At 38.3% G+C, this 26,448-nt stretch overlaps 1 protein-coding gene across 15 annotated transcripts in view; it reads left to right on the top strand.

The window, feature by feature from the left end:
* MBNL1 (muscleblind like splicing regulator 1) overlaps positions 1-26,448 on the top strand; it is a 200,759-nt gene that overhangs the window by 14,296 nt on the left and 160,015 nt on the right. For 6 of the 15 annotated variants that reach the window (XM_029214611.1, XM_029214609.1, XM_029214608.1 and 3 more), the window contains exon 1: positions 10,027-10,189. The exons of 4 other annotated variants lie outside the window; for them this stretch is intronic. The gene's annotated coding sequence lies outside the window, so the exon portion shown is untranslated. Of the gene's footprint in view, positions 1-9,556; positions 10,190-26,448 lie in introns of those variants that run through there. 5 more of the 15 variants (XM_029214617.1, XM_029214612.1, XM_029214614.1 and 2 more) reach the window with 3 other exon arrangements.

Raw genomic sequence — 26,448 nt, 5'->3', positions numbered from 1 at the left:
CGGCACATTCACAAAGACAGTAAATTAAGACTTGTAACATTACCCACAAATGAGATTCAAATGAGAAATGTCCTATTAATTTATTTGTATTTATGATTTAACTATGTTAGTTTGTTGAGTGAATTTATAAAACATACTAAAATTTGCCAAAGACTTTTTATTTCTAAAAAAGTCATATATATACATATATATGTATATATTCATATAACATTTTCATATATATGTATGCATATACATATATGTATTTATTCTAGAATATATATATTTTTCTTTAGTCTGATATAAATAAACCCAAAAGGAAGTGGCCCAGGATACTCAGAGGCCCTAATGTCATTCTCAACTGTGCTCATGATCACAATTTCTTAGAAGGAGGCAGGGTATAGAATTTTAAGCAAACAGCAACCTAAGCCTTATAGAACATGTAGGATTATCCTCTGTGTGGGCTTGATTGTTTCTCTAGCTTGTTTTTAAGCCCACAGGTCACTGATGCTTACGTGGTACAAAGTGAGACATGTTTTGGTGGCCTAAGGAGCATCATGTCCAACCAGGTGCATGACAAAGGTGCCGCAGCGTCTAACCTCCCCACAACTAGCCTGCCTCCTGCGTTTCTACATGCATGTGGGCAAACCTAAACTCGATTTGAGATAATGTTTCCTGCAGAGAACACTGTTTCTATTGTGCCAGACAAACTTGCCAAGGGGAGGGAACAGAGCAGGTCCATACATTGCCACTGATTCTGAGGGATTTTATTTCATAAACTCTAGCTCAGCAGTAGGAAACCTTGGCTGTATAGCGGGATCATCTGAGAAACTTAAAAAAAATATTGGTGGGGACTTCCCTGGTGTTGCAGTGGTTAAGAATCCGCCTGCCAATGCAGGGGGCACGGGTTCGAGCTCTGGTCCGGGAAGATCCCACATGCCACAGAGCAGCTAAGCCCGTGCACCGCAACTACTGAGCCTGCGCTCTAGAGCCCGCGAGCCACAACTACTGAGCCCATGTGCCACAACTACTGAAGCCCGCGCACCCAGAGCCCGTGCTCCACAACAAGAGAAGCCACTGCAATGAGAAGCCCGCGCACCACAACGAAGAGTTAGCCCCCGCTCACCGCAACTAGAGAGAGCCCACACACATCAAAGAAGACCCGACGCAGCCAAAAATAAAGAAATAAAAACCTTGAGGATATTAAAAAAAAAAAATTGGTGCTTGGGTGCCACTCCCAGAAATTCTGATTTAATTGCAACCCAGAGATAGACGGTTGCACTCTATAGATCCAAAATGTAGCCAAAGTCAAGAACCACTGCCCTAGTTTCAGTCTCCTCATTTCTAGGAGGGCCTCATAAATGCTATCTCACACGTCTCTTGTGAGGGTTCAAAGAGATAATGTGTGTAATAGGAATCCATAATATTGCTGAATTCACCAGTTTCCCTTCTTCCTTTATTTCAGGAGGGGAAATAGAAAGCGAAGGACGTGGGGTTGGGGGAGTCTGGGAAAGTGAGGAGGAGAGATCCATAGAGCCCTCTAACTTCTGCCTATTAGCAGTTCATTAGGGTTAACAAGCTATCCTTTTATCAGAGCAAACACTTTTGAAGGATTAAGCCTCATTCTCACCTTAGTGTGAATGACTTTAATCAGATAATCTCCTATCACCTAGTTGGGGATTTACTATTGAAGGTCTGGGGGAAACAAGGAGAGAGAGAGAGTTGCAAGGGCTGCAAGGGCGGCCTGGAGTTTTTTGAGGGCAGGGTGAGGAAGCCTGCCTGTCTGCAGCCACAGCGTCTGGGAACTAGACTTGACACTCAGTAGGCTTTACATAATGGCAGCATGAAAAATAAGAAAAACTTCCCCTCACGTTGCTAGGGCAATGATTTGTTAAAGCGTTCCTACTGTCAGGTCGCTTGTCTGTCTAATGGCTCTTCCTGACTTTTCGGTGTCTTTCTTTCTGCCGTCAAGCACTTAACGTGTGCCAGGTAATTATACCATTTGCCAGCTGGTTGGGAGTCTACGAGGAGCAAGGCCTTGCCCAGCCCTATCCTCTTTGCCATCTGCTTGGCACATGGGTTTAATTGAATTATTTCACTTGCTACACTCTTTTCCAAATGTGCAGGGTTTTTTCCCTATGTCTGTCCCCCTCTACTAGATTAGACTGTGAGCACCTCGAAGAGATCTTAATTTCCGTGTCCCCAGTGCCGTTTAACTCTTGATACGTAGTGCTCAATAAATACCTGTTAAATGAATCAAGCAGCAGCCGGGAGCCCCTGATGCCTACATTAAGACATTAGAATTAATTTATGACTGCACTGCTTAGTTCCCACACTACTGGACAAGGCAAAGAGGGAAGAAGAGAAAAAAGATGTGTATATGAAGCTCCCACCATTTGTTCATGTGACAAAAATTGTTCTTATTCAGAAGTCCCTTTAGGACAGCACTCCCCAAACTTTTTGGCACCAGGGACTGATTTTGTGGAAGATAGTTTTTCCACAGGCTGGGGAGGGGTGGAGGGGCAATGGTTTTTCAGAATGATTCAAGAGCATTACATTTATTCTGCCCTTTATTTCTATTATTATTACATTTTAATAATATATATTATACAATTACAATCACATTGTAATATATAGTGAAATATATAATGAAATAATTATACAACTCACCATAATGCAGAATCAGTGGGGGCCCTGAGCTTCTTTTTACTTTCTACTCACTGATAGGGTTTTGATATGAGTCTGTAAGCAACCGATTTATTATGGTGTTTGTGCAGTCAAACCTCTCTGCTAATGATAATCTGTATTTGCAGCCGCTCCCCAGCGCTAGCATCACCGCCTCAGCTCCACCTCAGATCATCAGGCATTAGATTCTCCTACGGAGCGCGCAACCTAGACCCCTCACATGCGCAGTTCACAGTAGGGTTTACACTCGTATGAGAATCTAATGCCACCACCGATCTGACAGGAGGCGGAGCTCAGGCGGTAATACGAGCGATGGGGAGCGGCTGTAAATACAGAAGAAGCTTCGCTCGCTCGTCTGCCACTCACCTCCTGCTGTGCGGCCAGGTTCCTAACAGGCCATGGACAGGTACTGGTCCGTGGCCCAGGGGTTGGGGACCCCTGCTTTAGGACATCACTTGAAACATGGTCTGAAGGTAATTTCTGGAAACAGAAGGGGAAGCAGGAATAAGAGATGCCGACAAAACATCCAGAGAGAGAAAACCCACACAAAGGAATGAGAAGAAAGAAGGATGTGGAATATCATAGAAGCCAAAAGAAAGGAACTTCAGAAATAAATGAGTAAATAGATACAGTGGACGTTTAGGAAAAGAAAAATCAACCTTGCTATTGGCAATTTCAGTTTTTTTTGGTTTTTTTTTTTTTGCATTTAGGAAGAAATAAGGCAATGGCCACATTTTCCAGATGCTTTTATTCTACATAGAACAGAGTTAACATGTAGAAATGTTTGGATTACAGTCCATAAGATAGTTACACTATAACATTTATACTGTTAGATCTAATAGATACTGTTTTTAAAAGATTACAAGGAGACTCTCTGCTAAACCACAGCACACCATTTTATGAGATGGTAGAAAATATTTCACAATATTACATGTAATTATATATTGTAAGGTAACATAATATCGGTAATATATCCATTTTGACCTTCTGGTATCTGTTTCATAATTATTTTTGTAACATTTTTACTTATTAAAAGACCATTAGTGTACATTTTCTTTTCCTTAATGACAGTCTGTATTAGAAGACAGTGTGTATATCCTAGATAAGAATGTCTAGAAATGTATTACACATTAGACACATGACTTCAGGATCTGGGACGTAGGCTCAGAAATGCTGCACTGTGGGGCAGGAGGCTTGACCCCTTATTAACTGTGAGGTTTTGGTCAGGGGTCAATTCTCCAGTCTCTGTTACTTTATGTGACAAATGAGGATTATTAATGAATATGAATGACATGGAGATATTATTTGCTTTATAAAGTTATATTATGAGGTCAAGTGGGGAAAAAAACAGCACAAAATTGCACATGTAGTACAATAACAATTGTGTAAAAAAATGTGTTGAGGAAAACCTGGAAAGAAGTAAACTAATATTATCAGTGTCTACTCCTGGGAACTGGAATCACTGCTGAATTTTATGAAAATGTTCTGTCTTCAGAAATTTTGAGTTTTCTATCCTGTGTTGACTTGAGGGAAGAAATAAATCTCTCTTTCTCACGCACACACATACACACACACACACACACACATTTCACTTCTCTCAAGGCCTGGAGCTGGTCATCTTATGGATTCTCTTCAGCTCTGAGATGGAAGATTCTAATGTTTACTGTATCTCACTGCTATAGGCAACTAAATCACTCTCTTCTCTCAGGTCTTCAGCCATTTGCTGCCTTCGCTGTCCTGGCCAGAGCCCACTCTTCTGGTTTGCTCTCCTTCTCAGCGGCGGTGTATTGCCTGCGTTCCGTTCTGCGATTAGCCTATCAGGCTCCCGCACACGGCAGTCAAGTATAATCTAGTTATCTCCGTGAAAAGCAAATCTGGATCCTGTGCCAATTATACAGGCCCCCCCCCCAACTTCAATATAACCAAACATGTCAATGGTTCCCACTGAGCAAAATTATCATGATTGGAGCTTTGCATTTTGAGTGTGATTAATTTTATTAAGATTCATCGATTTTCTCACTGGACTGTAAACTCCTTGAGGTTAGGTTTCCCATTAGTTTTTTATCAGTCTTGGGATTTCCAGCCCTAGCATGAGCTCAGGATTCAAGGTTCTAGACCTACAGTTCCCACTGCTTTGAATGATTTTTCCCCAGTTCTCACTTCTTTGAGGACTCTGCCTACTTCTGACCATCTCAATCCTTGACCAACTATCCTGTTTAACAAACACAGCCTCCCCTCCTTTTCCCCTCAACCTGCTTTCTTTTACTTCATAGTACTTACCTCCATCTGAAATTGCCTCAGATGTTTATCTTTTTCTACATATTTATTCTCTACTTGTTTAGTGCCTGTCTCCCTCTAAGAGACTGTAAACTCCTTGAAGGAAGTGATTGGGATGTGTCCTTCATTTCTGTAACCATACTGCCTAGAACAGGACTTAACACAGTGGATACTCCATGAACATTTGTGAAACAGAGGCATTGTGTGAATGTGTTTTCTGTAAGGAAAGAAGGAAGGAAGGATGGAAAAATGGAAAGGAGAAAAAAAGAAAAAACAAGGAAGAAATAGAGGAGGAAAGAATTATATTCCTAGAAATCTAATGTGGCTCTTCTTCATATTAAACTTGGGGAGCACTTATGCCTATATTCTTGTTGCCCTAGTGTCTTTAAGAAAAATGATGAAAATAAATGGCCTGAATCAGAAGACACTGATGCTAGCTCTTCTCTGTCATGGTTCCAATTTACTTATACAGTATTTTCTGGTCTAACAAGGGAACAGGGCCAGATGGGCTCTAATGTTCCATTCTCTACTAAAATTCTGTGGTTCTAAACCTTTAATTCTGAAACATATTTGCTTTCTATTTCCCTATTTCTAGATACTAAAATGATTATAATGAAGATTTAGATTCAACTTTTAGGTAAAATAGGTTAATTGAAAAATGTATGATAAAATTAATATTTTAACTCAGTTTTAATCTTTATAAACATTTTAAGACAAATATATTGGTTTTATATATTTTTACATTTATGTGTTTTGTACATTAAGTGGTATATATATTATATATGCAATATGTTCTATTATATAACATACTATATATACACACAATAGAATATATATTATTTATATTTAAATACTAGGCATAATTTTAAAAACTTACTTGATATGTGAAATATATAAAGGTCCTAAACTAAATTTAGATAAACTAAATTCATACAATTCTATCAAGTATATTTGTTCAGATATCTGAACAAGTTTGAATCCAGGCTACAGAAGAATGCTTCCACCCCCTTCCCTGCTGTGAAACTGAATGGAGATACATTTAATGCATGTACTTAAAATAGATTCACCATACGAAAGTGTTTCCAATTCTTCACTGCCTTCCAGCAGCTTCTTCTCTTAACCATCTATATTTAAACATGGGTCAAAAATCATGGGGCCTGAATTTGGGTCCCAGTTTTGACACTATCTTGTAATGGATTCTTTTTACTCTGGTATAATAACAGTATTCCTAGATCTGTGATTCAAGACCTTTTCATATTTCGAGTTTTAAGAAGCATACCTTGGGATATTTTCATTTAGATGATTTGTTGGGGGAGGGGCAGAAAAGGCAAATATTTGGACAGCAGTGAGAGCTTACTGAGCTATAAATGTGGTGTGTAAGGAATAAAGACACAGATCTACTAGAGAATGGATTTGAGGATATGGGGAGGGGGAAGGGTAAACTGTGACAAAGCAAGAGAGAGGCATGGACATATATACACTATCAAACGTAAGGTAGATAGCTAGTGGGTAGCAGCCGCATAGCACAGGGAGATCAGCTCGGTGCTTTGTGACCGCCTGGAGGGGTGGGATAGGGAGGGTGGGAGGGAGGGTGACGCAAGAGGGAAGAGATATGGGAACATATGTATATGTATAACTGATTCACTTTGTTATAAAGCAGAAGCTAACACACCATTGTAAAGCAATTATACTCCAATAAAGATGTAAAAAAAGAAATGTGGTGTGTAGGACAAGAAAGATACAGTTCACACACACACACACACACACACACACACACTTACACAGTGCCGTAAAGACTCTCATTTGAATGAAAAAGATAAATGCTACCATTTCCTTTATCTGTGTTATTGTAAACCAGGTAGCTGATGTTATCTCTGAAAACCATATTCCTTAACTGTATTTCTATTGGGATTCATTGGTATAATTAAGACTTGAATGGTCTGAAATATTTCAGGAAACTGCAGTCAATATTCTTTCCTTTATCTGAAAATGTAGTTTTATTTCATCTGAAATTGTTTTCTATAATTTCCCTCTCCACCCAAAAATGACATTCTTTTTATACTTATAGATATACTTACTCATGAGCCTATGAACTGTAACTACACTTCATAGAAGAGAAACCATAATGCTATCCTAGCACTGAGGGAATATGATTGGTATTATAAATGGGAACTATTTACTTTTTATTACTATAATGATTTTTTAATAATTTCCACAATTTGAAATGTGGTTAGAATGCCACTGGTAGTTGAAAGCTGGCAACATGATTTAGTATTTTTAACATATGATCTGGTGCTTGCTGCGCTGCTTCAAAATGTTAAATGTCATTATTCATGTTGTAGTATTATCAATGATAATAAATTAAGCTAAACCAGTGGCAGTGAAGTTTTATATCATCATTTATTTTGACTCACTTTGGAGTCCTAGGTTGACCATTGTTTTGTATGAGTTTTCTTATGTGAAATAACATTTTTTCCTCTCTTCTTTGTCATTTACTAGGATGTTTATTCTACTGTTTCTAACATTCAAGGGTCTTTCTTGTATTTCTTTGTATTCTGTTCAGTGGAGCAGAAAATTTGTCTCGGCTTCAATTTTTATTTTGTTCCCAGAACGTCTCCCCTCCTCCAGTGCTGAAGTGGAAAAGTAATTTCCACTCTTGCACCACACAGGTTCAAAGTCTTGTTTTTCACCATGTTGCTCCCAACAGCGAATTTTCTAACCCACATGAAAGAAGAACACCAAAGCTCTAACCTGGAAGTCTGCAAGGGTCTGAGAACAATTGAAAATAAGTTCCTACAACCAGGATTAGCCCTCAGCGGTTCACTGGACATTCTGAGGACAGGCACATGGAAGCCAGTGAGGGCACCCACCTGCTGGCACAGGCATAGGTGGCCCAGCTCAGAAGTCAAGGTCTATTGTCAAGGAGAATGGAGGCAAACTGGAGAAATTAAAAAGCAAGTAGCAAACAATCCAGTAGGCTTAGCCAGGGACTTGGGAGTCTCCTCCCTTCCTCATTCCCTGCATGAGTCATTTTTCCAGTCTGTCCACACCCATTCACCCTTCTTCCATCGGCCTCCACCCTACACTCCCATTCACCCTCCAAGCTGTTGCTACAGGATCTTTCTGAAATGCAAGTCCAAATTTCACCTGTCTCCTTGCTGTGTAAACTCATCTAGATCATCACAGTTTTCAGAGTAAAGTTGAGACCCTTGGATTAACACAGACCTACTTTTAGCTCATTTGCTGCCACTCTCCTACAAGTATCTGGCTTGCACTTCTAACAGAAAGACTGGCAGGTCCACTGTATTTGCCAGGCTCTTTTCTCCAGTGGACCTGGACTCAATTCCCTTTATCTTGCTAATTGCTACACACCTTTCAAGGGACCTGTTAAAGTCACTCTTCCAGGAAGCTTTCTTGACTCTACTCAGGCCCATCTTGGGCTAGCCTTCATCATTTTAGCATTTATCCTTCAGGCGGAATTAATTGGTTTATTTTTCTCTTCAGTAGCCTCTTCCTTAGTAGAGGTATTATCCTTGAGGGTAGGAACTCTGTGTCATCCATTCTTGAATCTCTGGCATAGCAGGCACTTGATGTAGTTGTTGAAATGAATGCTGAATTAGAAGAAAAGAAGTCCTCATAGCTTGGGGTAGCTACCAACTGGCAGATAGAGAATGCCCATCCCTGTTCTCTGAGAAAGTGTCGGTTTCCTTTTAAATTTGCTTCCACTGTGTGTGCACTTGGGTACTTTTCAATGATTAACACTGAGAAGTGGCACCATCTAATTAATTTATTTGTTCTGGAAGGGAGCAGTGCACAATATTAACTCAGTGTTTTGTGGATCTAGCCAAGGGTCGAGATCGCAAGTCTGTTATTAACGCCTCCAGAAGTATTTTTGTATTTTAGCACCTTTCATGATGTTTTTCCTTCTTCTCCTGAAGCCGTCCCACCCCTCTCTAACACAGCCTAACAAACTTGTAGGAAGTACATCGCACAGTAGCTAGCATTTGGTCCTAAATTGTGTCCAAAACATGGAAAAAATGTTTTTAATTAGAATCGTCATTGAACAAATTATTCCCTAAATCCAAAGGAAGTTCTGCACACACCCCCCCTCCGCGCCAATCTCTAAAACTTGATCACATAACGATAGTCCAGGACTCTTTCTATTCAAAGTGAAGGCAAGTTACATCTTACGACACCCAGTGAATTATGATTTGGGGCTGTGGTTTCCTTTGTTCCAGCAATGATATGACTTATTTGCCTTGGACTATTACAGTATTTCAGAAAATGAATATTTTATGTTGAAAGAGGGGGTTCTTCTTTCTATAAATCATATAATGCAGAGTTGGGAAGGAAGGGGATTTTACATTCCAAATATTATTTACAAAGTAGATGGGAAGCCGGTATGTGAGTGTTCGTGCTTGTGTGACAGTAAGTTTTACTAAGGAATTCCAAAACCGTGGACACCCTGTTACTTGAGAAAGATACACACTGGCAGTCGTGCGGATGTCTTTCCCGCCTGTGGGCCATCAGGTTCAAAAACTGGTGCATTTTAACGCGGCAGCCCCACCAGCTCCTACTGTTTTATCCTGATTTTGAGACTCACCTTCAGTCTAACCTTGCCGGCTGCCTTACCAAGTCCCATCCACGGGCCTCTTTCAACAACGAACCGATTTGTCGGCTCAGCCAGTCGGAAGGAGCAGAAAGTAGTAGCGGTGCGTCCTCTCCGCACTATAGCTCGGAGGTTATAATGCTGAACGTATAAGATGGAAGATACCACCGGGAGGCGGCGGGGATGCACCTCGCCAGCTCCAGCTCGGGTTTCCTTTTGCTCTCCGCGCCGGTCGGCGGGTGGCAACGACCACCCCCAGCGGACTTTGTTTGGTTGAGGGGCGACGAGGTGGCGGGGGAGCAGAGCCGAGGGGCGGCGGAAAGTTGAAGAGCGTTTTTTTCGCCGCCGCGTGGGTTCCGGGGCTCGACGAGTCCGCCCAGGGCTTCCTGGTGGGGCTGGGCCGGCGGGGGAGGGGCCGCGCAGCAGCAGCGGAAACCAGACCTCGGCGATAAGAGGCTGCACAGCGACATGCAACAGTCTTTTCACTGCAGCTGAATGAGTTGTGGCGCTCACAATGCTCCCGTGACCGGGAACTGACAAGTTCAATTTTAAATCGCGGGCCTCTTGGAATCATGACTCCCACAATGCCTTGGGCACTCGCTCGGCAGTCGGGCTGCCTCTGAAAAAAAAATGTGAGAGGTAAGTTTCCATTTTCACAGTTGGCTTGCGCTGGTCTGCTGCTCCGCATTGTTCGTGTTCTTTCGGGGCTGTACATGGCTGAAGGAGGAAGTGAGAGGACGCTTGGGCCGGCTCAGCACGCTGGATGGTTTCCTATCACACACCATCTCGAGCTAGAGGGAAAGCGGGAGGTTGCAGCTGCAGCCCAGCTGCGAGGAGCCCTTCCCTGGGCTCTGCGGACACTGTCAGCACTGCCAGCTTCCCACTTGGCAGCCTAAGAGAAAGAAAGAGAAAGAAAGAAGGGGGGTGGTGGTGCTGGCGGATAAAAGAAACAGGTGCGTGGAAGTGTACTTACAACTTAACGACCTTTGTCGGGGGGGAGATGCGAGTCCATCAGATGGGAGCCACGGTTTCTCCCAAGAGATCCCGCATCCCTGCCCCTGGGGCTGCCATCCAGCCCGGTTTTCATCTGGGCCAAATATGTGCACGCAAAGGTTAATTCTCTGCCTGCTACCCTTAAATTACGCATGACATGTTTAGCTGGGCTTCCTTATATGGAGAGTGCTGTATTTCAGTCCAGTTTGCCTTTTGCCAAGTTTACAGGGCGGAAGAAGCCCTGCATGAGAGGGCTCTTTTTTTTTTTTTTCCCATCGTTTTGTAGTGCGTCACTCAAAAACTGTAAGAAAAGTAAGTATAGGCGCTCTCAGGGTGGAGCCGCAGTTAGTGGACTGAATTGCTTTCATGAAAGGTTGAAAAGAATGAAAAGTAGTTAGGACTTGGGTTCTGGTTTTTTAGACAAAAGCAGGACAAATATGTAGCGCGGCCTTCCCCCCCCCACCCCTTTTCTTTTTTTAAACGGAGCCGGAATCTGTTATTGGTAGTAATGTGTCATGTGAGAATACTTTGATTCCAGAGCCTGTAACACGAGCAGGTATACGGTGGAGCTTATGCTTGCCCCTCTCACAGCACTTTACAACTACAGTGGTGAAGCTGGAAGGGTAATTATGTTCTTAAATCTCTCCTGGGCCGGGAGAATATGCGGCTACTAGGATTCTGTGCTGTATTTCCGTGGAGTGCGCTTCCCTAGGATTAAGATTGAGTAAGAAGCTGCCAGAAAGGTTATTGCCACTGCCTTTACTTTGTGTGCCCACCAGCCCAGGCACAAGCCGATAGCAAATGGATGGTAAACTCTGCCCTACTCGGAGGAATTTCTCAAACAAATTAATACAGTGAGAGAGAAGTCATAATTAATGCCTTTGGATTTGCAGGCCGTCTGCAATGTGCTTTGAAATACTACACCAGTGGACACGGTGTTCCCCCCTCCTGGGTTTGAACACAGTGCCTGTTTATACCCAGAGGGTAGTTAGTACATAACTATTCTATACCAGCATAAGTGAGCCACTCCATGTTATCTCTCTGGGTTCCTGAGAGCGTTGGTGTTGCTCCCTGTCTTGGTGTTGAGATAAAATGTTATCACTGAGACAAGTTAAAATGAAAGTTCAAAGACTGTAAAATTTATCCCAGGAATACTTAGTTCAGTCCTTAGAATGTCTTAGATATGGTGCTATAGCTGGAGACTCTGAATAAAGTTATTTTGTAGCCTGTGAAAGCACATTGTTGTCACTTGTATCTTTGCTTTCTTAAAGTTGGTGACAACTACAGCTCCGAACTGTGTTTTAGGAAATCTCCAGCTTTCTGAGTTTCATCAGTGTTGTGTATTTGCACGGGGGTGAATTTTTTTTTGGATTACTACTGTGTTGTTAGGCCTTCTTTCAAAAGGTAGACAAAGCTTTTAGTTTTATTTGTTCAATGGGGGGTTTCCTTGCAAAAGTTGCCTTTTGTGTTTTAAGGAACAAGTTGGGTCAGCACCAGAAAACCTGTTTATCCATTCGTCTATAATTACAGTGTCACTAAAGACGTAATAATCAGGTTGTATTATTACTAAGAGACTCAGAAAACCTCACATGTGCCTAGTTTAATTTTTTTTTCCTCACGTAACTAAGAACAAATTTGTGTGCAGATACACATCGTGTGTGATACTCTATGCAGCCATGCCAACAGAGAATCCAAAGTGTTTTATGGTTTGAGATATTATTGCTTGTGTTTACATTTCCACATTTGGGGCAAACTTAGACTCCAAGTTGAATTCATTAAATTTTGATTCCAACATTCTGTTCTTCCTCTGGGCACGGAATTCCTATGAAATGAAACACTGGGTTCTGTTCCAGAACAAGAACAGAATATCTCAAGGTTTCTCCTGGCGGGGGAGGGAGGGAGTAAAATCGTATTTCTGATTGAGGAAGGGTGTATTACTTTTTTATATAAAATTTCCTGTCTTTACTGTAAGCAAAAAAATCGCCCTTGCATTTATCATTGTCGCCATACATTAGGCCTGTATTTGATATATCTATTTATGGAAACAGAGAGAATAGCCTTGCTGCACCTTCTGGCTTTCTACTTGGTGATAGAAGATGCAGAGATTAGAGAATATCTCAGATCTTGCTTAGAAGAAGATGAAAAGAATAGGTGATTGGGGTTTCTTACACTCTGAGGCATCAGGGTGGGCCGTAGATATGAAGGTCAGGGGAGCAGAAGAAGGAAGTGAAATATAGTCACTTAAATATTTGGTTCAATATAAAATCCTAATGGCAATACCGATCACAGAGGATGTTACATAGGGAGATTTTAAAGTGTGTGGCCTTTTAGGCCAAAAAGCTTCATATTTTTGGAATCTAGAACGTGCTGTCCAGTACAGTAGCCATTGGCCACATGTGACTGTTGAGCACTTGAGATGTGGTTTTCTGGATTGAGGTTTGCTCTAAGTGTACAGTACGTACTGGATCTTGAACACTTTGTACAAAAGAAAGAATATTAGACATCTGATACTAATTTTTATATTGATTGTGGCAGTGATAATATTCTGGATATATTCGTTTCAGTAGAATATATTGTTAGATTAATTTCACGTGTTTCTTATCACTTTTTAAAAAATACTGCTACTAGAAAACTTAAAATAACAAGTGTGGTTTGCATTGTATTTCTATTGGACAGGGCTGTTCTAGAGTAACGCAAGAAAGCACTATTCTGGTAGAAAGCCTAAGGAGTTTGCTGGTCAAAACACAATAAAAAGGATTTTTATTTTTACAAGCTAAAGAAGTTTATTATACATAGGAATACCTCATCTTTCTTATCCATTGTAACCAAAATTTGAGAAAACACACCACCTAACATCTATTTTTGTATCCTCAAAACTACTATTTAGTTTAGAGATTTAATGGTGAGGTAGTAATAACAGAGAAAAGGCTTATAATTAGGGGATGAGTCTTAACACCTCTCAAAGGCCAGAATAGAGTATGATTGCTACTTAGGAACATTTTAGAGACACTATAGTTATCATTGTCCTGAAGTTACCAAACACAAACGAGTCACTAAACTTTATTTTAAAATAGAGTTTTCAGTAAATAGCAGTTATCTTCAAATGCTTCATACGTATTTTCCTTTGCTGTGACTTTCCACCTTTAGAGAATAAAACCCCAAATAAGTCCAAACTCCTGACTGTATGTTAATCGAAGATTAATGAATTCACAAGAATGAAAGATTTTTCACCTGGAGGAAAGAGGGCATTGTTTTTAATGTTAGGAAAGGTAAGAATACGTTTCTGTAGTAATGTTTTGGGCTTTGAGGAATTCCTATACACAGAGACATTGTCTTTATAATTTGAACACATTTTGAGAAAGCATCTGACTGGTAAACAAAGCACAATGGCCTAGGACCTGGAAACATTCCTTTCAGATATTTCCAAAACTGAAGTACATTTTGCCATGCACAGTGAGTGTTAAACTGAAAAAAAACGTGGTTCTTTTCCATCCGTATAACATACGCTTACTTTTATTTCCTTGAAGGATACCAAAGATATAAGACAGGTTGGATGCAGTGAGTTCTTCTTTGGTGGGGGTGGGGTGGGGAAGGGAGCAAGTTTTATGGAGAATCTCAGAAGAGTTGCCTCCCGGCTTGGTGCCATCTTGAATCTGTCCCCCACCTACAGGAGGCATACCTGCCATTAGTGTCAATGCATGTGTGGAACCTGCGGGGGACAATCATCCCCATTAACTCTGTAGATCATTTCTGATGAGTCATGGAGCAGATTCACTAATGGTTGGAGAATTATTGATCACAACGCCGAGGATTCAAGAAGAGCTATTGACATAGGGCACTAAAGGTCTCTAGACGTATTTTATATTTTTAGAGTTGAGGTAGGGAACTCAGGGTTTATGTAGTAGTGTTTTCATATTATAAAAATATACATTTATATAAGCATTACAGCTATATCCTTGGAAAAACACTTAGCAAATACGAGGTTATAGTTTTCTACATATTATTGTTAGTCTTTTAATGATTTCATTAGATCTCTTTCAGATAATTATTCATGTTTTCTGAGAGGCATCTTATCACTTCTGCCTGTGACGTCCATAAAAATGAAAAACCTTTGAAGAATTTATGTTAGAGTTTTAGGCATTCTGTATTTGTTACTTTTCCCACTATTTTTGAGATCTTACTCTAGGATTCTGTGGTGATCCTTTGTCAAAAAGAGTTCAGGATATATTAATCTCAAGATGAAATGTAGGCATATTGGATAGAGTGGAAAATTACTTTTCCACTGAGATCAATTATTTTAAAAAGGTGAAGGTATTTCTGAAATAAGTATCATGCTTCAAGTAGTGTATATGCTCCAAAGGAAAAAACTGTCATCTCTTTGGACATTGTTTTAAGAAATCGAGAAGTGTATCTTTCATATACCCAAAGAGGTGAATAATAGCTAATAAGGTACATAGTCCCATCAAGTGTGGATACAATTTGTGTGTGAATGTATATATGAAGATAAAACTTTTCCCAAGGCAATGCCAATTTATTCAAATCACCTGGATATTAAATAACATTATTAAAAAGAATTGTGATAACACCATTGTAAAGCAATTATACTCCAATAAAGATGTTAAAAAAAAATATCACCTCCATTCCAGTCCCTCTTTAGCAGAATTCACAAAATGACAATATTTCTTCCTCCAAAGGATTCTTAAAAAAATTTATCTTGAGACTGGATTTTCACTATATTTCCACTTTTAAAATAGTCGGGGAGCTCTTAATTAAGAATAAATTTGTTTTAAAGAGTTAACAAGATTCTAGGATCATGGGAACATGTTTAATCATGTGAAATGAACATTGCATGCTGATTTGAGATATTATTTTATTTTGTAAAGTTGATTCATAGGAAAATACATATTTTGGCAAAAATAGCAAGCTATGTTCAGTGAGATTTGCCAAACTTAAGATATACCTTTTCCTCAAAGAGGTGGCAGTCTGGTAGGGGAAGTAAAAGTTTTGAAAATAACTGTAAAGTGGAAAGTGATATTTCATAAGCAGAGGCTAGATAACATGGTATGGAAGTTGAGATAAGGGAAGATACGTCTTAATGTAGCTCTGACCAATACATGTAATAAAGGGAACAAACAGTTCTAACGCATTAATAGTGGAAAACAAAAGGTATTCTTTATTTTTTAACATTATAAAAATATTATTCTGTTAAAGCAGCATTAATTATATCTATTTAGTGATATTTCCATATTTTTCATATGTATACATTTAACATCCAGACATAATTTTCATACATGTTCTAGTTCATTTATTTAGTTCATTTTGCTGGTAGAAATATATAGATTTCCAAACGTCCTATACTAAAATATTGATAGCTTTGTCATTAGTATTACTGTTGAATACCATAAAATATCAGTTTTTGAAGCCACCAGATAGTTACAAATGTATCAGAAACCAAAGTGGGTAACTGGGGTGAACAGTGGATGTAGGAAATTTGTTCAAGAGAAAGCTAGGTAAAAAGTAAGCTGGTAATTACAAGGTTGTTTGCTAAAAAATCTGTATACTAAAGTTAAGCAGTGGAAGTAATACTAAAATATACCAAAAACCCAGTGATTTCATTTTGGGAAAGGAAACGTATAATATATAATGAACAGCAATGAGAGAACTATATATTAGCAGGGAGATTTTAATCAGAGACAGCCAGAGTATACAATTTAATGTGACGTTGAATAGAAGAAAAGTGAAGAAAGAAAAACAAGATATAGCTGATGATTTCAGGCACTGGTAGAAGTGTCACAATTGTGAATACAATTTTGTGGGTTTTTAAAAATAATTCATGAATATTTTAAGTACATGGTTGTGAAAGATGTGGTAACATTGTGTATACTTACTGTACTCCAAATCCCCGCATACTGACATTGTCTACAATGATTATGACTGAATAGACTCTTTCAGAAAATTCGAAAAATGTATGGTAACAATAGTATATGCAGTGGGAGTGTGAGGAAATCTAAACAGTGAAAGACTTTACAGTTTAATAGTCAAAACACGTCAAAAGCAGGTTAAATAACAAGAATGCCAAATAAGGCATTAAGCAATTCATATTCATATTTAGAACATCACTAAAGATACTTTTTGAACTTGACTTAGTATTAAAACTTACAGACCATACACAGCTTATTGCATCCAAAAAATTTAATCTAATCCAGTATTCAACAATCTGTTTATCAGCATTGTTGATGATAGTAATAATGATAGGTTAACATTTTATTTGTTTCTGTCTTATCTGATTACAAGAAAAGAATTACCTTTACAATGACCTTTTAGCACTCTATGTGGATGGCTAGCTCTTATCCTAGTAGAAAGATAGTCTGGGGTGGGATGGTGATAGTCAAGTTAGGCCACAGGCCACAGATATAATAGGAGGGCAAATGGCTAGCTGCGGTGGGGGCGGGGCGGGGGGGGTGGGGAGTTGGAGAAAAAAGCTCTGAGCCATTGAGTTTGCAACTCAGTATTCTCCACAAAGATTCCCTTATTGATATTTCTGTTTACTAAATTTTAGTTTCAAAAATCCATGCTATGAAATGATACATCAGTTTCTATAAACGGTATATCTAAATTTGTTTTGAAAGTACAATCTTTGTTGCAGTGCAGGTAGAACAACAAAAACAGACCTCATTTGGGGGTAACATGTTTTGAAAAGTGGAACACTTTGTAAATATAAGAGGTGATACTGATGTTATTATCATTTAAAAATTATCGTATCTTTATATATTTATTGCATTTTGTCTACATCTTGAAAGGAGTAATAGACTTTGGGAGGTGGGGCACAAAAGTCTCACAATGTATAGATTTTATTTCACCAAACCCGATGTGACTAGGTATGTGGACTGGGAAAAACCATTTACTCTTTCCATTGTTTAATTCTTACATCTGTGAAATTATAAACATGTTAATAATAGAAGTGCCACTTGCTATACATTTCTTTACAAAGTATCTCATTTAATCTTTCCGACAGCTGTAAAATATCCCTTATGACTTTTATCTTAAAGATGACTAGCATGACTAGAAAACACTTTTGGTAGTTCGCAGAGTTGTGAGATCTTTTTTCTTCTTTATTCCAATGTCCATATTTTTAACCAATTTTTTGTCTTGCTTGCAGTCATATACAAAGAATGGTGATGAGGATAATAGCTTTAACAATGATTACTAACATCTTGAACTGCTTTCTTTGTGCCAGGGTAAAGTTTATGAATTAATTCACACATTCCTCAGAACAGCCTTATGAGATGTGTACTGTTAATATCTTGGTTTCAAAGATGGGGAAACTGAGGCATAAAGTTAATTGCCCATGGTTTCTTAACTAGGAAGTGGCACAACAAGGAGTGGAACCAAGGTAGTCCAGTTCTAGAACCCATGCTTGTACGTCAAAGAATAAAAATAAAATTTAAAAAACACTTGTGTTGGGTACTGATAGGAGATGGAAACTGTAAACATTTGGAATAATTCAGAAGAGTAGAACTTACTACAGCATTTGAGGAGACGCTAGAAGAATGAGTAGAAAGTAAGAGAGAGAGAAAAGGCCTAGGGAGGGGCAGTTAACAGGGTAGAAGAAACGAAGAATCAGGTGGGAAAGGGAGATGGGGCTCCACTTTGGAGGGCACTGAGGACCAGGTAGTAAGTTTGATTCACAATGGGAACATTAGGAAACATTTGCTTTGGCAAGTAACTGTACAGGAGTTGTGTTTTAGTGACATTTTTTAGAGGAAGAATAGGACATAGATAGGATGAAGTGGAGATTGTAGGATAGAGATGAGGGACTGAAAAAGGACAATGACAGGAGAATGAAAGGGACATGTGTGCTAGGGAAAAAGTGACAGGCTTTGGGTCCACAGGATGTAGCAAGTGTTAGATGTGGATGTTAAAGGTGATGGGAGGTATTAAAAGTGATTTTAAAAACATGGTAAGAGGGCTTCCCTGGTGGTGCAGTGGTTGAGAGTCCGCCTGCAGATGCAGGTGACATGGGTTCGTGCCCCGGTCCGGGAAGATCCCACATGCCGCGGAGCGGCTGGGCCCGTGAGCCATGGCCGCTGAGCCTGCGTGTCCGGAGCCTGTGCTCCGCAACAAGAGAGGCCACAGCAGTGAGAGGCCCGCGTACCGCAAAAAAATAAAAAATTAAAATATGGTAAGAATTTTTAAAACTTTTCATCCAAAATTTTAAAAGCTTTGTTAATGTTATCCCTGTTCATCACATTGCTCCTTGTGAGCTCTTTTAGTATAAAGAACTATATTTTAAAATATCAGAGAAAAACACTTAAAATTATATTTTATCAGGACCTATAACTTGGGTAAGTGGAAGATACCTGTTAAATTCTTAAAACAGTTCATTTCTGTGTCAAGCTCTTTTAAAAGACAGGGTTGTTAAATTCTTTATTCCAAATTGGTAATTCTAAAGTAAGAGTAATTTCATCTTTAGGGGTATGTTGTTTTTGCTAAGAAATGTCTCATTGACAGCTAGGCAGTTGTGGTCCCCTGTTAAAAGTTCATGCAGAACACTGGTGTAAATGATCCTCAATGATAAACCAGGTGGCAGATAGATACATGATAAAACAAGTTTGCAATGTGCTTAATGTAGCTGACATTTATGCTTCTCAGACCTTGCTATTTTAGGGAAGGTATCAGTGTAACTGTGATATTCTTTTTCCTGGAAATAAAGATCCTTAATAATCAGACATTCTTATAAACAGAATTATTTACCTATGGGAATAAATAACCAGTTGCATTGAGTTAACAGTTACCTGGAGTTGTGAGAATAGTTATATTTCAAGTAGAATAGAAAGCTTTGCAGGAGTACTCGTAGGCCTTTTTACATAAGGCACTTACATGCCTTTTACAAGTAAATGGCTTAAGAGAGTTTAAGCAAAGCATGTCAGAACAATGACTGTATTTAATACACATAGAGAAGTTCTTATGAAATCAAGACAGTTTTCAAGAAAAAGATTCTATTTATAAAGATTTACCACTTTATTTAGATGTTCTATATCCACAGAAAATAATTTTAAAATTGCACTGTTTATGTCTTTAAATGTAACATGTTTATGTAGAGCTAGAGAAAATAATGTTAACTGTTTCATTTTGCATTTTGTTTATATGCCTTTTAGTATTATGTGAAAATCACACTCAGAACATGCCTTTTTCTATTATTAGACTTTTTTTTTTTGCCTTATCTGGTTTTGGCCTTGTACTACAAAGATATGGTAAAAATCTGTTTTTATTGAATTATAGATAATGCTTAGAAAATTTCATCCTAAAGTAACTAAGGTTAAATAGTATTAAAATTAGAAATTCTTCTTTGCTTTCTCTATTCACTGGGCCAATCTTAACTAGACAAATTTACTCCAAATTATTTTTAGCCATTATTTGAATATTTCAGGGAAAGCTGCATTGTCAACTTAATGGCCTTCATATAAGGCAATTGGTCTTAAATACCTTATCCAGAAGACTTTGAGAGATTTGATGAGCGTCGGGAAAGTGAACAACAGGGAATACAAGCAAATCTTTAACCCAGGTGTAGAGTCTCTCTGAGGTATTGCAGGACCTTTCCAAAAATTAATTTGAAATATCCAGAACAATAATTGAGACTATTGAAAAAAATGTACTTCAAATGGAATTCTGCGTAATGCTTTCTGGGGGACCACAATCACTGAAAATTGTCCGTGGGAAATGACTTTCTCAGAGGAATATAGTTTGAGGACTGGATTTTAAAAGTAAATATTGTTTTGGGAGCAGTTAACATAGGAAGCGATTACTGTGTCTGTTTCTCAGTAATGGATTAAAGTTTATCATGTGCTGAGGTCTTTTCACTTAGAAAGTTATGTTCCTATGTTAACAATAGGCAATATAGGGAAATCAATTCATTCTTTGTGCTCTGCTAAATAATCAATTAACAAACATATTTTGAGCACCTATCGGAAGTAAGAGATTGTAGTAGGTCAGGAGAAGAGGTTTCAAAGGAGAATTACATAGTTTCTATTCTTCTTTGACATGTAATTGAGTTGGGGAGAAAGACATGAAAAGTTAACAGTACAATCAGTATTGGCACCATAAAGTTGAGTACCAAAGGAGGAAATTCAAAGAAGGAAGTCTTTGTGGAACTGAATGGTTAGGGCATGCTCTGTGGAGGAGGTGGGCCTGACATAGGCTGAAGGTTAGGCAATCTTTTCAGAAAATAGAGGGAAACGGCACGAACAGTATGAACAGAATGAGGCTAGCTGCCATATTTGAGCACCTTCTCTGCATGAGACATTCTTTCCAGAAAAGAACCATAGTGCTACACAATTAGGGAACAGGCTTGTGTGGCAGGAACCACCATCCTCTGGATAGAGATGAGGAAGCTGAAACTCAGAGAGGTTAACCTACTTGCCTAAATTCACGCAGCCTGGTGAGCAGCCAAAATGAATTGAGGCCAGGTCTTTTCTCACTTCAAAACCAGCATTCTCTTTCCCCTTTATGATTCTGCTGAGAACGAATGCGGTATAGTTATGATACAGTAATTTTAAAACTTCACCCATAGAATTGACAGGGCTCAAGAAGGTATACATTTAAGTTAAAAGGCTGGCAAGTACATTTCATTCTTTTGCTTTGACATTGGATTACAAATGGCATAGAGTTTTACACCTGTTTGTAATCTTTGCTGCTTAGGTTTATAAACCTCCTGTCTTTAGCAGATATGGTAAGGGCATGCAGTAGTGTGACCCATTATAACATTGCATTTGGGCCATCTGGGATCCAATCAGAGGAAGCTTTGCGAAGATAATGTACTTTCACACCAATAACATAATGCCATAAAATTTTCACCAAGAAATGATAGGCAGAGCTCCAGAGCACATGCTAAATTTATTTATCATCTTCATATGGTCATTTTATGCTTTCATGTTGCATCATTTTCACACACCAGTCTGTACTCTCTGTCATTATGTGGCATAGCCTAATGACTTAAAACAGATAAAGTATTCATTGAAGACTGGTTCTCTTGGAGCTTGTCACTTGCTAAAAAATTCCTCTCTTCATAGAGGTATTTTGAACATATACCAAATAAAATTATATATTGTTTAGAGAAGGAAGATGGAAGAATTGTATGCCATTGCTTTTGACCTCAGAGGAAAGCTCTCTTATTAGGAAATATTTATTGAGTGTACTTGTCCATGTGCCACCTCTCATGCTTTATCCACCTATTAGAGGATAAAGAAGTGAGTAAGATACGCCCTGTTCTCAGGGTAGTTTCCAGTGTAGTGATGGAAATATTCACAAGTAATGTACGGGCAAAACAAAGTGGGCACGGAAGAGCCAAGAATAGGCTGCTTGTGGGCAGAGTGTGGAATTTGCCTAAAACCAACCAGTAGACACCTTAACTCTTTGTATACTTTGTATATTGGAGAAAAGACAAAAATCAAATCATAATTTGTTAAAATTACATGATTCAGTACTTAAGCTATTTATCTTTCTGTTTAAGTATTTGATAAATAAGCATGACCCAAATGTAGGGTGATTCTAGACCAGACAGAAGAGATTAATTTGTTTCAGATGTTGGCACTTCTGTAGAAAGATGGGGACGTAATTCACCTGAAGCTTCTTCATACTAACTCCCTGATTAGGAGATGAAAACACTCAGTATTGACAGTCAGGTTTCAGAGGCTGCAACTTTTGTGTTAACAGAAAACAAAAATCCATAAAAGAGAGGTGTGTTGTATTTAACTTTAGTGACAAAAGGTTTTAGATAACGCTCACGAAGCTCTTTTTCCTCCAGCTTTTCTTTGTTTGCAGGAAATAAAGCTGTATTTTGTAGGCTAGTTTCCAAACTGTCAAATGGTGAAAGTGCAACTGTGCATATTCTATAAGACCCCATTCAGCTGTGAAGTGTTTGTTCCTTGTTTCCAGGATTTATTCTGCATTCTAGGTTGGAAAACTCAGAATTTTTATTGTATGGCTTGCCATTCTTCATTTGCAATCATAAACATTTATTTAAAGCCCACTGCATAAAAACCTTCACGATAAGATTTTTGGCTGAAATTTTCAGGAGAAATTAGAGATATAGGTCCTCTTTTCTGAAGTTTATGGCCCAAAGGAAAAGATCCATTCATCTTGAAATAATGAAAACAAAGCAAGAACTACAAAAGACCATACCATCAGCAATCATAATAATTATAAAAATAGCTTCTTACTTGGTAGGCACTTATTCTTTTACTTATGTGACCATACTTAGTTCTTACACAGCGCTGTGAGATTTATGCATTGCTGGCCCTGACTCTGGTTCACAGGTGAGAAAATGGAGGCTCAGCAAGGTTAAGGTCAGGTGATTTGCTCAAGGGTCATGTAGCAAGGTGCTGTGAGTGCTGAGCTCTCAGCCCAGTTTTGCTGTTTGTTTGTCTGCCTGTCTGTTTCCATCAGGATGGCATGACTTAAGTCAACAAACCCAGCAATGTAGACTTGAGGCTCAGTCCAGGTTAGTTCTGGAAAGACTTAGTAAAGGAGGCAGGATGTGAAAGGCGGGTTTTGAAGCATTGTGGTCATAAAACAGCAGAGACGGGGGAGTGGACTTCGAAGTTTCCCCAGCTTGGAGAGGAGGGCAGTATCGAATGGCCTAATCTGACTGTGTGGTTTGCTCGGTATTAGTTCTACTCACACCTAATACCCTCTGCCCCAGCGCTCGCCAAGATCAGCAAAATCTACTTTTAGACTCAAAATCATTACCACCTGTGAAGTTTCTGGTGTCACTTCTGAATGACATAGCATTCTGCCAATTGCTTCCTTGGATGGCTTTAAGTGGCACATTTTAAGAAGTGTCTTGAGCCATAAAAGAGTGTTGCAAATGCTCTTATAATTTATTCAGCTGCATTATTGAAGGCATGAGGGTAATTCAGTTCATTTCTCTCATCATTAAAAAATAGAAATCTGTTGCCAACATGAAAATAATCAAACGTGTCATTGAGAATTGACATACACTTGGAGATTTCTGATGAACTTTTCTCACTTTCCCCCAAGTCCTAGCAGAGTAATTAGAGCATGTCTGTGTGTGTGTGATGTGCACATATATGTATGTTATATCCATATGTACATGTGTATTCCATAAAGGACTATGAAGTAGTCCATAAGTTATAGCTGAAAAAGGAACAAAATAAATATATGAAACTAAGGGATGCATTCACCAATAAGGTTAGTGTATGTTTGCTCTGAAATATTAATATCATTTTGTGGTTCTTCGCACTGATTACAAGTAGGACTTGTGAAAATATAGTATGTCAGTGACAAAACAAAAGATATTCTGACATACATGTGTAAATCTAAATTTATTATTACTCTCTAATAGTTATTAGGCTTGAGATCAAACAGTTGATAGATATCATTATTAAGAATCTTAACTGTGTCTTAATGAATTGATTTCTATTGCTTTTTTTTCCTACTGTTGTTAAACTTTATCCTATTCACACAGTAACAGTTTTCTGTTTGTAAATGACCTGACATTAATGGATTTGAAAAATATTTTCCCTTTTGTGTACCAAGAATTCTCAGGCGTATTTTTTTAAAGATAAATATTCTATGCTAATGTACTAATTTTTTGTTAAGAAAATTAGCACCTATGTTTCATTGCAATAGTTCTATGATAAATGAAGTGTAATTAAACATGTAGATTCTGCAACATTCACTTAAATATTAATTTGGGTTCTTTTATATTCTAGGCACTGTGCTAGGCATTGAATACGTAATGGTTAACATAAAGAGATGCAATTATAGAAGTGCAATTATAAAATTGAGACATCTCTCAAATTTCAGATTGGCCATTGCAGAAATAATGACATATTATTATAGTTCCCATTGCCACAGAATTTAAATACTCTTTTCATTAATTAAAAAAGTATTATTTGTAGATGTCAGTAAATATTTATTTTAAAGCCTCTATCAGTATTAGGTTTACTGTGTATAAGTAAAGTATTCTATTTTCGTGTAAGAAAAGTACCATTTTATGCTTAGAATCACTGCTTTACAAATAAGCAAGAGAAGTAGCATTACAAGGTAATGAAGAAAGAGAAAACTCAATTTTGAGTGGCCGTACAATACTGTAAAGTTTAAAAGGTTAGGCTAGTACAGTATGCTCCAGTTTTGCCACTCAATATCATGCAGAATGCTGTGACAGCCAGGGCTGATACAGCTGAAAATACATGCAGCCTTGGATGCCTTGTAAGTTTCAAAAGGTCATTTTGGCTTCATAGTAGAAACACTGATTCACAGGGAAGGTCAAACTGGACAGCTAGGCAAGAAGATAGGTTGCTGAACCCAACAGTTGTAGATTTTAGAATAATTGTCCACTATGGTAACTGGGTATCTGAATTCGATGTGGCCATCTTTCATTGAAATATTTATAGAGGAACAATCTTTACTTGATGGTTGGATTCTAATATGTCTCTTCTCTTCTGAAACTTTAAGTGTTGCATCTACAACCTTACCTGGTACCAGGACAAATGTTAATATAATTTTATTTATGTGTGATGTATGCTCCATCAAAAAAGGACGTTGGTTGGCTTGCAACAGTAAGTGCACATATAAAACAGGACTGTGAAAAAGAGATAACAAATCAGTTAGAAGGAAAAGAGATGGAACAAGTACTTGAGATGAAATTGAGAACTAAATTTCTCTCTCAGCTTTCGGGAAACCTTTCTGAAAAGCTTTAGGAAGTAGAAAAATCCCAAGTTTATTTATTAAATAAATTAAATAAATTAAATAAATTAAATAAATAAATTAAATAAATTATATTATTATTTATTAAGATTTCTTTGTATCCCATATACAGTCTTATTCTTAGCCCTTAGGGTATTTAGTTAAATATTCTGACTCTGTCCTTGAGTGAAATCTTGGAATGGATGAATTCCAATTAATTAAGAAGTGAAGGCTGGAATCTTCAGTCTGGCCTTCAAGGCCCTTACTGATTTGGTTCCAGCCCCAGATTATCTCCTGCCAGCCCCATTGCACATGGGTGATCCACACAGACCAATTCCCCCAGTGTTCATGTTTTGTGCTTTGCCCTCTCCTTGCCTTTGTTCTCTGTATTCCTACAGTCTGGAGTGCCATTCCTTTTTGTCTCCAACCAAATGAAACCCATCCTTCCAGGCCTATATTAGATGTCTTATCCATCAAGAAACCACCCCTGACCTCTATGTTTTAGTCACCAAGCTTTATTGTTATCTGTGCTGTGTACTTCCCACCTTCTCTCTTATGTGCAGTTATTTGTGTATTTTATGTCCCCTGATTAAGCAGTAAATTCTTCAAAGCTGCATCCATGTGTTCCCCCTATGTCTAGGCTACATACATATCATCAATAAACTGCTAATATAATCAATGCATGTGTACTGTGTTATCTAAGTATTGTTTACCTTTAATGAATATATTTATTCATTTAATAAGTTTATTGTTGGGCTTCCCTGGTGGCGCAAAAAGTTTATTGTTGTGTGTTGAATGTATTTGGATTTCTTTAAAGGAAACATTTTTCTTCCCCTAGGATAGTAGAGAAGAAAGAAAGAGAACTAAAAAAGTCAAGAGCACAATTAGAGGAGCAGCACTTACAGTTTTTGTCAAAGGAGATAATTTTGAGGCAGTGGAACTGAGATTGTAATTTTTTTTTATTGTTCTGACTTTGGGTTTTCTTATTAGAAAGCAGCTTAACATTTACCATTTTTTTGTTTTTGGTGCCATAAGGTAACTAATATATTAGAGAACAGGTTTGTTACACGTAAAAGAAAAATACCAGCTGTACCATTTCAAACCCTCTGCTTTCTCTCTCTAGCATACTTTTCTATGGCTTTAACAGCCGTCAAAAAATCTATCTGCCTCTATGTGGCTTAGAAGTGTTTCAGACA

This window comes from Monodon monoceros, unplaced genomic scaffold, assembly GCF_005190385.1.
Source record: "Monodon monoceros isolate NGI ecotype Baffin Bay Population unplaced genomic scaffold, NGI_Narwhal_1 Super_Scaffold_11, whole genome shotgun sequence".
In the NCBI taxonomy this organism is placed as follows: domain Eukaryota; kingdom Metazoa; phylum Chordata; class Mammalia; order Artiodactyla; family Monodontidae; genus Monodon; species Monodon monoceros.
This window is presented reverse-complemented; position numbering and strand designations above follow the sequence as displayed.